Source organism: Dreissena polymorpha, chromosome 5 (genome assembly GCF_020536995.1).
Source record: "Dreissena polymorpha isolate Duluth1 chromosome 5, UMN_Dpol_1.0, whole genome shotgun sequence".
Lineage (NCBI taxonomy): Eukaryota > Metazoa > Mollusca > Bivalvia > Myida > Dreissenidae > Dreissena > Dreissena polymorpha.
Window position 1 is genome coordinate 20,463,043 of NC_068359.1, and position 15,290 is coordinate 20,478,332.

Genomic DNA, 15,290 nt, shown 5'->3' on the forward strand with positions numbered 1-15,290 from the left:
AGTTTGTTCACATTATGCCCCTGGGAACAAATTTGACTTTGCCCCAGGGGTCACAAAAATGAACATATGCTTAAATAAGGCCTATTTTGTGCAAACTTAAAAAATCTTCTTGTTCTTAATTATAGAGCCTAGGGCTACTAAATTTGGTATGTTGTGATGTCTAATAGTTCTCTACCAAATTTGCTCAAATTATTCCCCAGGACTCAAATTTGACCCTGTCCCGGGAGGTCACAAAACTGAACATATGACGTTTACCAGGGGAGATTACTGCGGCCGTGTGGCTGTGACCAACAACAACAACAACATCTTGTTAACATGAGAGAAAACCCTGTCATTTAGTGCCATTTTAGATAAGATGGTGACTGCTTACAAAAGAATTGAAGTAAGAACATGTGTTCTGAATGTTTTTCTTATAAACTGAAAAAAGTCGGGATTTATTTAAATATGTCGAAAGTGACCATATATCCGGATAAAAAAAATTCGGATGACATGTTTATAAAATGTCTTTTTTGTAGTGTTTAAACCAGATTAATAATATCTTATTGATTTTTAAACACAACTTCCATGAACATAATTATTTCCATAAAAGTCAATATATGATACTGCATTGTAAACACAAACTTTGTATCCAAGAGAAGGTGTTGGAATTAATAAAGTGAATTGTTCTTAACTATCGTATATGCTGCTTTTTAATAACTAATGATCCATTGTTCCATTTGTGAATTGTAGCTCATGAATTGTGGAGATATGATTGTCAATTGCTCAACGCTCCATATAAATTTCTGATCATTTTATAATTTTCTTAATATAAGTTATGAATTGATCTTAGAAGTCATATGTATTACTTAATTAAATCGTTTATAAATATAAGAAATAATCTTTAGATTATCATAATATTCTCAGGCCTGTTGGTCTAAGGGATGTGTGGGTTGTTAATTATATGTATGCCCCTCTTCGAAGAAGAGGGTGTTTATTGTTTTGCACATGTCGGCCTGTCCGTCATCCGTATGTCCGTCCACCAGATGGTTTCTGGATTATAACTCAAGAACGCTTAGGCCTAGGATCATGACACTTCAAAGATTGATTGATCATGACTCGCAGATGGCCCCTGCTGATTTTGAAGTCACTAGGTCAAAGGTCAAGGTCACAGTGACCCGAAATAGAAAATGTTTTCCGGATGAACTCAAGAACGCTTATGCCTATGATCATGAAACTTCATAGGTACATTGATCATGACTCGCAGATGACCCCTATTGATTTTCAGGTCTCTAGGTCAAAGGTCAAGGTCACGGTGACCGGAAATAGTAAAAAATGGTTTTCGGATGATAACTCAAGAACGTTTGATGACTAGGATCGTGAAACTTCATAGTTGCATTGATCATGACTCGCAGATGACCCCTATTGATTCTCAGGTGAAAGGTCAAGGTCACTGTGACCCAAAATAGAAAAGTGTTTTCTGGATAACTCAAGAACGCTTATTCCTAGGATCATGAAACTTCATAGGTACATGGATCATGCCTCGCAGATTACCCCTTTTGATTTTCAGGTCACTAGGTCAAAGGTCACGGTGACTCAAATTAGAAAAATGGCTTCCGGATTATAACTCAAGAACGCTTACGCCTAGGATCATGGAACTTCATAGGTACATTTATCATGACTCGCAGATGACCCCTATTGACTTTCAGGTCACTAGGTCAAAGGTCAAGGTCACGGTGACTTCACACAGTAAAATGGTTTCCGGATGATTACTAAAGAAAGCTTACGCCTAGGATCATGAAACTTCATAGGTACATTAATCATGACTCACAGATGGACCCCTATTAATTTTCAGGTCAATAGGTCAAAGGTCAAGGTCACAGTGCCAAAAAACGTATTCACTCAATGGCTGCCACTACAACTGACAGCCATATGGGGGGCAGGGTTTTGTTTCCACTTTTTGGGAAGATAGCCCATGACATTGGAATTGGGAATTGAACAAATATTATATTTATAATTATATTTCTCTTTCCGGGATATTTTTTCAATATGTTGATGCTGCATTAACGAATATACGTGTACATGAAGTGAAAACACCAAAAATAAACAACGGTTGCGATAGACACCTATAGACTGTTAGATGCACATAATATCATTTAAACATTACTTCATTTTTGTTGTTGCAGAATTTATATATGTCGTGCATTAATTTATGACATCAATCTTAACTTGTTATATCTAATTTGAATCTAAATTAGCATAAATTATATTGTTTCAAATGTTTTTCATTAAATTAAACGCTTGCATTTATTCGGCTACTGCCATTTGCATATTTTTGCTACTGACGTTTGCCATTCCTAAACGTTCTACTGACGTTTGCCATATTTTCACTCTTTAAACGTTTATTTAATATCTGGTAAATATTTTTGTTTGTTTATGCATAGACATATGTAATATATGTTCGTCCGGTAAAGCATAGACAGTTCTGTGATCGTTAATTTTCGAGAACACTGACTCTTTGTAATTTTACTACTGACGTTTGCTTCTTAAATGAAAATTTGCGCCGAAGTGTTCTCGAAAACCAGAGCAACACACAAAACGCGTGATATACCGATCAAAAACTATTTGCATGCCATATTGCCCGCACTAGGTCGAATGAAAGTCAGAGGATGATCAGCAAAGATATTGGAAAAAAACCTACCTTGCGCGGCTGTTTGTTGTCATAAAACGACTACTGACGTTGACTTTTGTGGTCACGTGACAGTTTTTGTTCATTCACAGTGAACAACCAACGCAGTTTTGCATATCGGGACTCTGATTTCACCACAAATGTTTGGAAAAACATGGCCAAGGCACTAGAAGAAGTAATACCATTTGCTTTCTTTTACAGACAGAATGATGATTTGTACTTTATATATACTTAAATTCACGTTTGTCCTTCATAATAATTATCTAAATTATAAATTTATATATTTAAAAAATTATAATTTTATATATTATAAAGACAGATATGTTCGACATATGCGGATAAATGGAATATAGCGTCTGTTTTATGATTTTGCGGATGCGGATACGGATGCGGATAGATGGAATACTAGCCTTATCCGAATATCTTGTTCTTGAATACACATACACTACCGTAACATATTATAGTAATTTTGTGTTTTCATTACATTAGATGTATATTTAATACCGGTATTATTCACTTTTTCTTATTGTCCTACACCAACAGGTACTCATCACTTACATCAGTTAAAGATTCTTGGCCAAACGAAACACCAATGTCAAGCTGGCATATATTCATGGAATCAGCAGATCATCCGTCTTATGTAATTTGACATGCCTTCATGAGTGCAATCAACAAACATATGATCGGTAAATGTCTTTATTTTTATAATCAATTACTCAATCATGATTTTAAACTGTTGTAGACAAAATGTTATTTATTTAAATGAACCATGTCTTACAATCTTATATAGATAATGGGTAAAATTATTAAAGTTATAATTACTTTTCATTTTACAGGGATCGTACAAGTATAATGTATTTACTCTGCATCTTTTTTATTCACATATTTGTTGTTGTTTTTCTTTTTTCTTTGATACATATTATATGTATATGTGAAATGAAAATCAATAGATGATGAAAACTTTAGCACAGTAAATAAATGAAAATTCAAACACAGTTAATCAAATGTATATAAATGCTTTATCATGTAGGGTTAATTTAAACACACAATACATTCCATAGGTTTCAAGTCAATATACAACAAGAAATATGCATGAAGGATGGATTTTGCCACAGGTCCTGGGAGCAGTGGATGGGACTCTCATACCCATAATACTGAATACGTTATATGACACACATGCAGTTGAACACAGCAGCAGAAACTCTTGAAGACAAAAATGTGTATTTTTTTATTTGAGCTTAAATGTAAAAAATATATTTAATTTGAGCTCAACAATACCTTGAATAATAAGCTGTTTATGAAATTAAGGAAAACATGCAACATCCTTATATCACTGTTTCTACTACAGATTTTCATTAAAAGCACTATTAATGTATTCAGGGTCATTATGTTAGGTCAATTACCAAAGTCTATATCTCTGACCTGCCATTAGCTAAATAATGCCCCATTTTTACGCCCCCGGATAGAAAGATCGGGAGTATATTGTTTTTGGTCTGTCTGTCTGTCTGTCAGTCAGTCGGTCATTGTGTGTGTCCCAAAACTTTAACCTTGGCCATATCTTTTGCAATATTAAAGTTAGCAACTTGATATGTGGCATGCATGTGTATCTCACTGAACTGCACATTTTGAGTGGTGAAAGGTCAAGATCATTCTTCGAGGTCAGAGGTCGTACATATGGCTTCAAAGCGGCGCATTAGGGGGCATTGTGTTTCTGACAACCACATCTGTTGTTGAACTTAAAATGTTCCACTAAAATTGTGTGTACAGCTACTCCATATCCCTATATTTTCCACAGATATTGAAATAATTCTTTACATATGTAGTCAGAATTTTTATTAAAAAAATTTATATAATTAATATTTATTTGGTTGATTGTTGTAAACACTACAAATATTTACTGGTATTGCGAATAAAGTTGTTGAAACTGTTTTAACTATATGTTGTGTTAATGAATCTTTAAGAGAAGAAACATCTTGAATAATGTCACTTCAGCTTGTAACTTAACAATCTTTTTGCTCAACATGTAATACACTTTTAATGATTTAAGTGGATTGCAATACAGAGAACACAGAAGAAGCACTTACCTAAAAAGAATGATGTTTGAAGTTGTCAGCATTTCATTGATAATTATATTCATTAGCTACAGTGTTTGAAATGTGGTTAACATTTTGATTATATGACCCCAATGGAAAAAAATACTTGTTTTATTACTTATTTAAATTTTAGCAGACACCTAAAAATACTCTTATGAATTAGTTTTTTTTTCTAAAGTAAAAATATGTCCTAACCTAGAAAAGATACACTTAATACATTTAAATTATAAAGATGCACTTAAAAATCCACTGTCTAAGTAAAAGTGGATTATTTATATAAAAAAAAACAAAATACACTCCCAAATTTAAAAGAACATAAAAAAGATTCATCTGATTCTAAAAATGCAGAATTAATGCAATAAAGTGTACTCTTTAAAAAAAGTGCATATAAAATGTTATTTTTAAGTGCATTTTGGTTAACACATTTCATTTTGAGAAGGGTTACTGCTTATGAAGAGATTAGAAACTATGATATGACACTATTTGAGATTCCAGTATTACTTCATTATTCTAGGAACACACTGTTATGTGCAGTTGGAATCAGACATCAATTTGGAAATAAACTGTGTTTTTTCAACGCTACATTACATGCAGTTTTACATGTTATTAATTTGTACAAAATATAAGTAAAATAGACACTTGCATATATAATTGTATCATTATAATTGATTTCACTTTAAAACTGGGTGTTTAATTTGATTTTGTGTTTAATCCTAAAAAAATGAAACCGTGTTATGCGTGCGTGTTTAAAAATACAATAAAAATGATAAAAATACCATCACTGTTAATTAATAAATAAAACATTTGAAAAGCACTACTTTAACAAAAAGTAACTGTATAGACAGAATTTTACAAATATTTATTCAGAGCATGAAATTAATTTGTATATGCAAGTATCTATTTTACTTATAATTTGGTAAAATAAATAAACACAATATGCAAAACAGCACATTATTATTGTTGTAAGTATGTTAAATTCCAACTTCACATAGTGAGTATAATTTAACATTACAATTGTATATTGAACTGGTTGGGTAGCTATATTTTGAAATAATAACAATACAAAATGCATTTTTTCAACCATAAGTAAAGCTTGATTGGTAATTGTCGGCTCGGGTACTACTTGCATATACCCCGGGTACTATTTTCTGTTAAATGGCCTCTATAGTATCGAAACTCATACTCAAAAAGCACGTTGATGCAGTTTTGTTAAAAGAGAAGTTTATTTAAGATAAACAATATTGTTTTACGGTAATAGCTACATGTAGCGCGTTTTCCGACATCAAATTTTAAACGGGTATACAACTCGGGTACAGTCTAATATCAACCGGGTACGTTTAAGTATATTTTCTGTACCTGGGGTACATGTAAGTATACTTAAGAGTAGCCTGGGTACATGTTAGTAGTACCCAAGCTGACACTGACAATGACCAATCGAGCATAAGTAAACCATATTAGGACTACTGCTCATAAATAGGCGTTGGTATGTATATGATAAATTATAATGTTTTAAATGCAAATTCAATAAACTTTTTGTACTTTTTCTGTATTTTTGTTTTAAGTGCATTACATTATTTGAAAATATACTTAAAACACAATTGAAATCCACTTATGGTTACTTTTGTTCTGATGAAGTGCATTTTTCAAAAGGACAAAATAACTTTTAATACACATACATGAAGGTATGCAGGAAAAATGCAGTTTTTTTAATGTTAAAAGTATATTTTGTCTGCATCGGGCATTCTTATGGTTCCAATACCGCTACATTTTATTTGTCAAGATCTTTTTGTGTTGTAGTTTAAAAGACAACGCAGTTACTGAAATTTAGGAACAGTTGCTGAGTTAGTTGGTTGCACATGCAGATACACCACATTTGATAAAGGGGGCAGAAGCAAAATAAATGAGTAACACATATTGTAACTGTTTTAAGTATGTAACTATTACAGAATCATCAATGATTATATTTAATAAAAAAGGATGCGCTGGAATATTGCATATAGTGTCTGTCTAGATACTTTTATTTGATCCCCACTGGCAATGAGGGAGGGTCCTCAAGATAATCTCTGATAACTAAACACCAAGTATACCAGGCCCGTACCCAGGCCATGGGCCCAGGGGCCCGGCCCCCCCCCCCAGCTGGCTGTCGAACTATGATTTTTTAGCTCATCTATATTTTGAAAAAAAAAATATGAGCTATTGTCATCACCTTGGCGTCGGCGTCTGCGTCGGCGTCGGCGTCGGCGTTGGCGTCCGGTTAAGTTTTGCGTTTAGGTCCACTTTTCTCAGAAAGTATCAATGCTATTGCATTCAAACTTGGTACACTTACTTACTATCATGAGAGGACTGGGCAGGCAAAGTTAGATAACTCTGGCATGCAATTTGACATAATTATGTACCCTTTTTATACTTAGAAAATTTAAAATTTTGGTTAAGTTTTGCGTTTAGGTCCACTTTTCTCAGAAAGTATCAATGCTATTGCATTCAAACTTGGTACACTTACTTACTATCATGAGAGGACTGGGCAGGCAAAGTAAGATAACTCTGGCATGCAATTTTACATAATTATGTGCCCATTTTATACTTAGAAAATTGAAAATTTTGGTTAAGTTTTGCGTTTAGGTCCACTTTTCTCAGAAAGTATCAAAGCTATTGCATTCAAACTTGGTACACTTACTTACTATCCTGAGGAGACTGGGCAGGCAAAGTTAGATAACTCTGGCGTGCATTTTGACAGAATTATGTGCCTTATTTATACTTAGAAAATTGAAAATTTTGGTTAAGTTTTGTGTTTAGGTCCATTTTATTCCGTAAGTATCAAAGCTATTGCTTTCATACTTGCAACACTTACTAACTATCATAAGCGGACTGTGCAGGCAAAGTAATGTAACTCTGACTGGCATTTTGACAGAATTATGTGCCCTTTTTATATTTAGAGAATTGAAAATTTGGTTAAGTTTTGTGTTTAGGTCCACTTTATTCCTACAGTATCAAAACTATTGCTTTCATACTTGCAACACTTATTAACTATCATAAGGGGACTGTGCAGGCAAAGTTATGTAACTCTGACTGGCATTTGAACGGAATTATGGGTCCTTAATACTTAGAAAATTTGGTTAAGTTTTGTGTTTTGGTCCACTTTACCCCTAAAGTATCATAGATATTGCTTTCATACTTGGAACACTAGCAAATTATCATAAGGGTACAGTAAAAGGACAAGTTGCATAACTCTGGTTGTCATTTTTACGGAATGCTGGCCCTTTTTTGACTTAGTAACTTAGAATATATGGTTAAATTTTGTGTTTCGATCCACATTACTTCTTAACTATTAAGGCTTTTGCTTTCAAACTTCAAAAACTTTCATGCTATCATGAGGTTCCTGTACCTGGCAAGTTGAATTTTACCTTGACCTTTGAATGACCTTGACTCTCAAGGTCAAATTATTAAATATTGCTAAAATTGCCATAACTTCTTTATTAATGATTAGATTTGATTGATACTTTGATAAAACTACTCTTACCTGACATACCACAATAGACTCCACCCAAACCATCCCCCGTGCCCTCCCCCCCCCGAATCCCCCCTGAACCCCCCCTTTTTTTTAAGATCATCTCACAAATGACCACTACACCCTCACACTATACCCCCCACCCCACCCCCAAATTATTTTTTTTGAAACTGTTAAAAAACACAAAGATTTATTTTTATTATTTTATGTTTGAAATACCGTCCAACCATCGCACCGTAGAATCCCCCCACCCGAATCCCACCCCCCCCATAATTTTTTTTTTAAGATCATCTCACAAATGACCACCAAACCCTCACACTATACCCCCCCCACCCTCCCAAATTAATTTTTTTTTGAAACGGTTAAAAAACACAAATTTTTATTTTTATTAATTTAGGTTTGAACTACCGTCCAACCATCGCACCCAAGAATCCCCATCCCCCCCCCGATTTTTTTTTTCGCATTTTTGGAAAATAATGTAATAAATGTCCTCACCCCCACACTATACACCCCTCTTCACTCCACCCCTCCCTCCTTTGTGATTGAAAATGAGAGTCCCTTCACCTTTAAAAAGAAAATAGATGAGCGGTCTGCACCCGCAAGGCGGTGCTCTTGTTATAATAATCGGCCCACTGCAATTTTTTCTCTCGTGCAAGGGCCCACAGTACACTTTCCCTCAAAACAAAAGAGCAGCTATGTTTTATTGTCCTTGATAAACTAGGGGATAAACGCTCGCCAATCGAGATAAGCCTCTAGGCAATGTTTTCTTATCGCCTTGTACACAAATCCCCGATCAGTCCCCCAATGTGATCATGAATACTTCATCTATCGGTGGTTGATGTAACATGTATTTTGATGCGTGCAGGAGTTCGTAGACTATGGTCTGATAATTGCCGACGCAAGTTTTTTCCATTTGTGAGAAGGCCCTAGACGTATTTTTTCCCTTCTAAATGTTTTATTGTGTTTTTTTTTTACCTTTTATTGGGAATGTTTAGGTCCCAAAATATACTTTTTGCATTGAGAATAGGGCCCTGAATTTGAACCGGAACAAAAACACTGACAGCGGTATTCAAAGTGAGTATTTATAATTTTTGAAAGGAAATCACTGAAAAAGACTATGATGAGATAGTTAACATGTTTGTTTAAAAGAAAAACAGATTCATAAATGTGCCTAGCAACAGATAAGAATTTGGCAAAATTCAGTATTTAAAATAATTGAGTACCAAGAATTGAGTAATATCAACCTATTAATGGCTCATTGGTAAAAAAAATGAAAATTGAAACAATAAATCGATCTCATTATATAAGTTAACCTGATTTAGTGTAGAAAAATATTGTATAATTATTAAATAATCGCTGTCCTTGGATTTGTTTGAAAACAGTAAAATATGTTAAATTGATTATTTAAGACTTTCATTATTTCCCTCAAAAATGGCAAGGTCTTTTGCAAAAAAACAGATTTTAAAAAAACCTGTGACGTTATTGATTTGTGAAAAAAATGGTGGAAGCAATACGACAGTTGATGTGGATAATCGTCAGTTTAAACCTGTAAGTTTCGGAAACTATTGGTTCTACCCGGGAAATTTACTTCAGTGTCTCGATAAGCATTAGCCTTTTGCAGGAATATAGCTTAAATTAATAGAGTTCAATAAATATTTATATGTGATATTTTATGATATGTCAGTAAAATAAAGACTGCATTTAGTTAACCTGTATACAAGTACCATTCCAATCTTGGCAGCTAGTTGTTACCATTTTCGAGGGGGGGGGGAAGTTAATAAGTTCACCACACAGTATATGTACTCTACATTTTATTTACACACTACGAGAATAAATATATACAATAATGAATAAGTCTCTCATACCCTTCTCTCTTTACATCTCAACGGTCCATACAACTCTTCCCAGCCTCTCTCTCAACCTGGCTTTTCATACTATTCTGCCCACCCTCCCATATTTGGATGTGTTGACAGACACAGATAGGACCTAACATTTAATTAGTATTTATTATTGCAAGTGTTGGCATATTTGACAAGCAGACTCTGCGAGCACCAGAACAGACCAGTGATGCTAATCTTTATTACAAAATGATGACCAACTGGTATCCTGTTCTGAAAACAAATGCCCACCATGCCACATGGCATCAAACAGAGCAGTCTAAATTGAAATCATATACTAAAATTACAACACTCCCCTCCGCTTAGATTCTTAATTGTCCTCAATTAAGCCAAATAGTTGTATAAATGACTAAATAGCCAGATTCACACTCACAACATGTTAAACGTTTATATCCAAACACTTTACATGAATATTATATTACTACACAATCTGCAGTTACAAATAAACTATATGTATTATTAATACTTATATTAGAAACCTTCTACAAATAAGGAATTTTACTATGAGATGATGATACATTGTGATAATACATAACATCATATGAATCATCCCTTTTAAAGTACTTGTACATGATTAGAAACCTCCGCAACAAGGAATATTACTTGTAAATTACTACATGACATGGCATTAAACATCCATATACATTGACTTCTATTGCAAATAACTTCTCAATAAAAATTACACAGATCTATCCATCAATATAATGAATCATTAAAAGTATTGTCCTTTTAATTAACAAGAAACACATTCAAAGAAATATTATTTTTCAACAACTTTATCTCCAACATCATGCATTACTAGTATATCTAAAACATCGTAACAGTTTGATTATATGAAAGCAAGAATATACATTCTTAGTCATATGCAAAGTAAACACTCTGTTTAATAAGCACATCTACAAAATCTTCTTTTATTGTCCAACTTTTTACTTGAAAGTCTTAATATTTAGTTGCACATATTCACACAATCACACATATCACTATCACTCAAGTCCTAAAATGCATCCGCGTTAAGTGCCTTACACTTATTACTTTAAATTAACATTAACGAATGTATAATTTAGGCACAACAATTTTGTTAAGTTCATACAATTATAAGTAGCAGTCGTCCTGCTTAATTGTCCTGTGCGCCTTATTATTAAATGAACATATGGTTATAGTATAAACAATTCTATATGAAAATATGACGCAATGTTTGATTCTGAAAAAGAATAAATCCAAGTGTACACGGTTTTAAATCCAGAGAAATTTTTAATCACTCCGCAAAAACTCACTTAATCCAACACATTAGCACAAAATAAATACCAAAGTCATTGGTTTGGAATTATATACATTAAATTAAACACTATAAAAGCGAACACAGTGACAATACATTTTCTATTGTTACAGTGGAGACACACACATGTAGAATGATCCTGTCGGCTGACAGATTCTATTTCTGAATTTAAGTCGACATTTTCTTTCAACAATTAATTGGGGTCAAATTCTTGTAAAAATCCCAGTGCAGCACCTTTAACCAGCGTAACATTACTGGAAGAAGTATTCAGCAGTCTAATTGGTATTTGATGGCTTTAAACTGTCCTTGGGGAGCTTAAAGTGTGCCCTAATGATATCCCATTTGTTGGCTGTTTATTTGACGAAGGGCATAGAATCCCAAGAGTTGAATTAATTGATCCAAGATTTATTGTCTGTCGAGGTATGATACACTCCGAATTGGCTGGAATTTTTACCTTGGCTCGTGATGTGACCCTAACTACCCTGAGAGGTATTTTCTCAACAAATGTTGCACACCTCTTCCCATTCAAACGTAATCCATTGTGAGCACTTAATTGATAATCAAAGTCATACAGAAAATCCATACCAATAAGTCCGTCTTCACGAATTGGTGCAACAAACACAGTATATTCAAACCACTGTCCACATGATTTAAACTATATTTGATAAGGTCCTTCCCATACATTTGGTGTAATTTTCTTTGATAGTCTTTTACATTTTGCAGTATTAATGCACAACCTAAAGTCCCCATTTAGCCATCAATTTCGAACACTAGGTGAATAACCAGAAACAGTATCTCTTGGAGGTCTTCGGCTGTCAGATTTAAGCCACTTCAAAACAACGCCAATATCTGAATCCTGCTGTTGGAGTCTGGTCATTCTCTCCGATGAACAGAAGACTTTGCTGAATTTGACAAGACTTTTTACAGAAGATGACATTTCACCTAATGCAGTCTTTCCGTCTTTATTTGGCATTTCATAATTTCTGTCATCCGCCTTCGAACTGTAATCTGCATCAGAGTTTTCAGAATGTTCACGGAAGCGCAGTCGGAATATCCGGTAGCGGCGATATTTCCTAATTCTGAGTAACCCACGATACATGAAATGTACACAGTTCAACAACTTCACCACCTGAAGCTGTAGCAGCAAGAAAATCCAACCCCAGAATCCGGATTCCTGAAGTTTTACTCTGGAAACTCTTGCTTTCGATGACCCCGAGATTTGCACAATCCTTTTTGCAAATAAAGGTACCGCGTCATCAAACTGAGAGAACTCTGACTACTGCTTATGTTTCCTCAAACATGTGTCACATCCCTTACATGATGGCTCCTCTAGCGTTAGATGTCCTTCATAACACTCACATACTTCTGGTTCACTTGGTATTCGACTGAGGCTGTCCACATTAACATGTTTTCAGCCACTTCGGTGTTGTATCCGAAAATCATACTGCAATAACACTTCCAACCAGAGGGGATTGTTGTCACAATCACACTACTGAAGACATTTCCATCGATCCCTAAACTTTCTGTGATCATTCCGATTAGAATCCAGTCCAAACATGTCCACAGGTTCCACTAACCAGCTAGCAGCTAAATAAATCTTTTCCACGGGTTCCACTAACCAGCTTGTGCTAAATAAATCTTTTTGGGCAACAATAACCGAAACTCCAAACATTGAAACAACACCAATAATCAAAATAAGACATCGTAATATTCCCATATGTCCAACCTCAATGAAACAGTCCCCTGTTGATTTCGTAAGTCCAACAGCTCACTTTAATCCTGACATAATGATATAAAATCCACTTTCCTCGCGTGTTAAAGTCCTTATCCCACCGCTGCCACCAGTGTTACCATTTTCGAGGGGGGGGGGGAAGTTCATAAGTTCACCACACAGTATATGTACTCTACATTTTATTTACACACTACGAGAATAAATATATACACTAATGAATAAGTCTCTCATACCCCTCTCTCTTTACATCTCAACGGTCCATACAACTCTTCCCAGCCTCTCTCTCAACCTGGCTTTTCATACTATTCTGCCCACCCTCCCATATTTGGATGTGTGGACAGACACAGATAGGACCTTACATTTAATTAGTATTTATTATTGCAAGTGTTGGCATATTTGACAAGCAGACTCTGCGAGCACCAGAACAGACCAGTGATGCTAATCTTTATTACAAAATGATGACCAACTGGTATCCTGTTCTGAAAACAAATGCCCACCATGCCACATGGCATCAAACAGAGCAGTCTAAATTGAAATCATATACTAAAATTACAACATAGTGAACTATTTCAAAGCACCATAACTATGAAACACTAATATAAGGCAGATCGCAGTGTTCCACGGAAATGATGCTGATGATAATTCAGCATACCGGTAATGATTACTGACAGTAGATATTTCTTAATTCCTTTTCCTCTAAGTTCAAACGACCTTTACTCGTTAGTAACGCTCGATTGGTCAATTGTCGGCTCGGGTACTAATAACATGTACCCCGGGTACTCTTAAGTATACTTACATGTACCCCGGGTACGGTAAATATACTTACACGTACCTGGTCGAAATTAGACTGTACCCGAGTTGTATTCCCGCCCAAATCCGATGTCGTAAAACGCGCTACCGATTACCTTAAAACGGTATTGTTTATCTTTAACAAACTTCTCTTAAAAAATATGCATCAACATGCTTTTTGAGTACGAGTTTCGATAATATAGAGGCTATTTAACAGACGTTCGACATAAATGTGAACATAATTAATAATAAAAAAATAGCCGACAACGACCGATTTAGCATGAAAAATTCCCGGGTACGTGTAAGTATATTTACCGTACCCGGGGTACATGTAAGTATAATTAAGAGTACCGGGGTACATGTAAGTAGTACCCGCGCCGACAATGACCAATCGAGCGCTAGTAACAATTCCAGTTCATGGACTTTGCACCAAGTTAAAAATAACACTATTCCACTGTAAAACGGTTACAAAGATTGATTTATGCAATAAATCGTCTACTGATCGCGCGAGAGCCATGTCGCTCTCTGTTCAATGCTTGTTATATGTGCTTTTTTTCGGCGTAAGCTGTATTAAGCCAGCTTTTCACCCTGACTTGACCTTTGTAAGTGTCCAATAATACTCAAATAAAATTTCCCGCGGCTAGGTACGAATGAATACACTTCATTTATTCCATTGGCTGATTTGAGTATAACACCATAACATTGGAAACATATCCGCGTCTTTGTAACACTGTTTTACTGGATGAAACAATTTTATCTCTAATGAAAAGGCTCAATAGATAGAACAGTTTTACAATCAATTTTCGACATAAATACAGTTTGTGCGTTCACCTTTTATTTTCAGAGAATTACAAGCTCAAAAGCGTTTATACTAGTAGCTATGTTGTCATATTTAGTACTTACTTGCATTGCATTTCAACCCGCGAGGTTTCGGGTCAATTCGCGGCCATTTGTGAAAGTCAGAGTTTATATACAGTTCATCACCGGAGTTCGCAGAAGGGGTTGCGATCATTGTGTTACACCGGTCTTACTGACAATAACGTACTGACTGTAATGCATTGCATTCCAATCCGCAAGGTATCAAGGTCAGTTTGTGGTCAGTTGCAGAAATCTTTATATAAACGCCGTCTCGTAAACTTTATGCACTTGAAGTCTGTTTTGATCAGAAAGATACTAAATAAAGATATTCGGCGATATTATTGTGGTATGTCAATCATCGATTTTTAATATGGGTTCAACATTTGCATGATAAGGACCAATTTTGATAAAAATAATTAGAAATATTATCCATTTAGACCAGTTTATAAAGAATGAGCACAATAATTCACTATA

At 34.7% G+C, this 15,290-nt stretch overlaps 1 long non-coding RNA gene across 1 annotated transcript in view; it reads left to right on the forward strand.

Annotated features, from left to right (window-relative positions):
* The first annotated feature begins 267 nt into the window (after nucleotides 1–267).
* LOC127831660 (uncharacterized) overlaps nucleotides 268–15,290 on the forward strand; it is a 128,746-nt gene continuing 113,723 nt past the window's right edge. The window contains exon 1 of the long non-coding RNA XR_008026432.1: nucleotides 268–382. This is a non-coding gene — a long non-coding RNA (uncharacterized LOC127831660). The remainder of the gene's footprint in view (nucleotides 383–15,290) is intronic.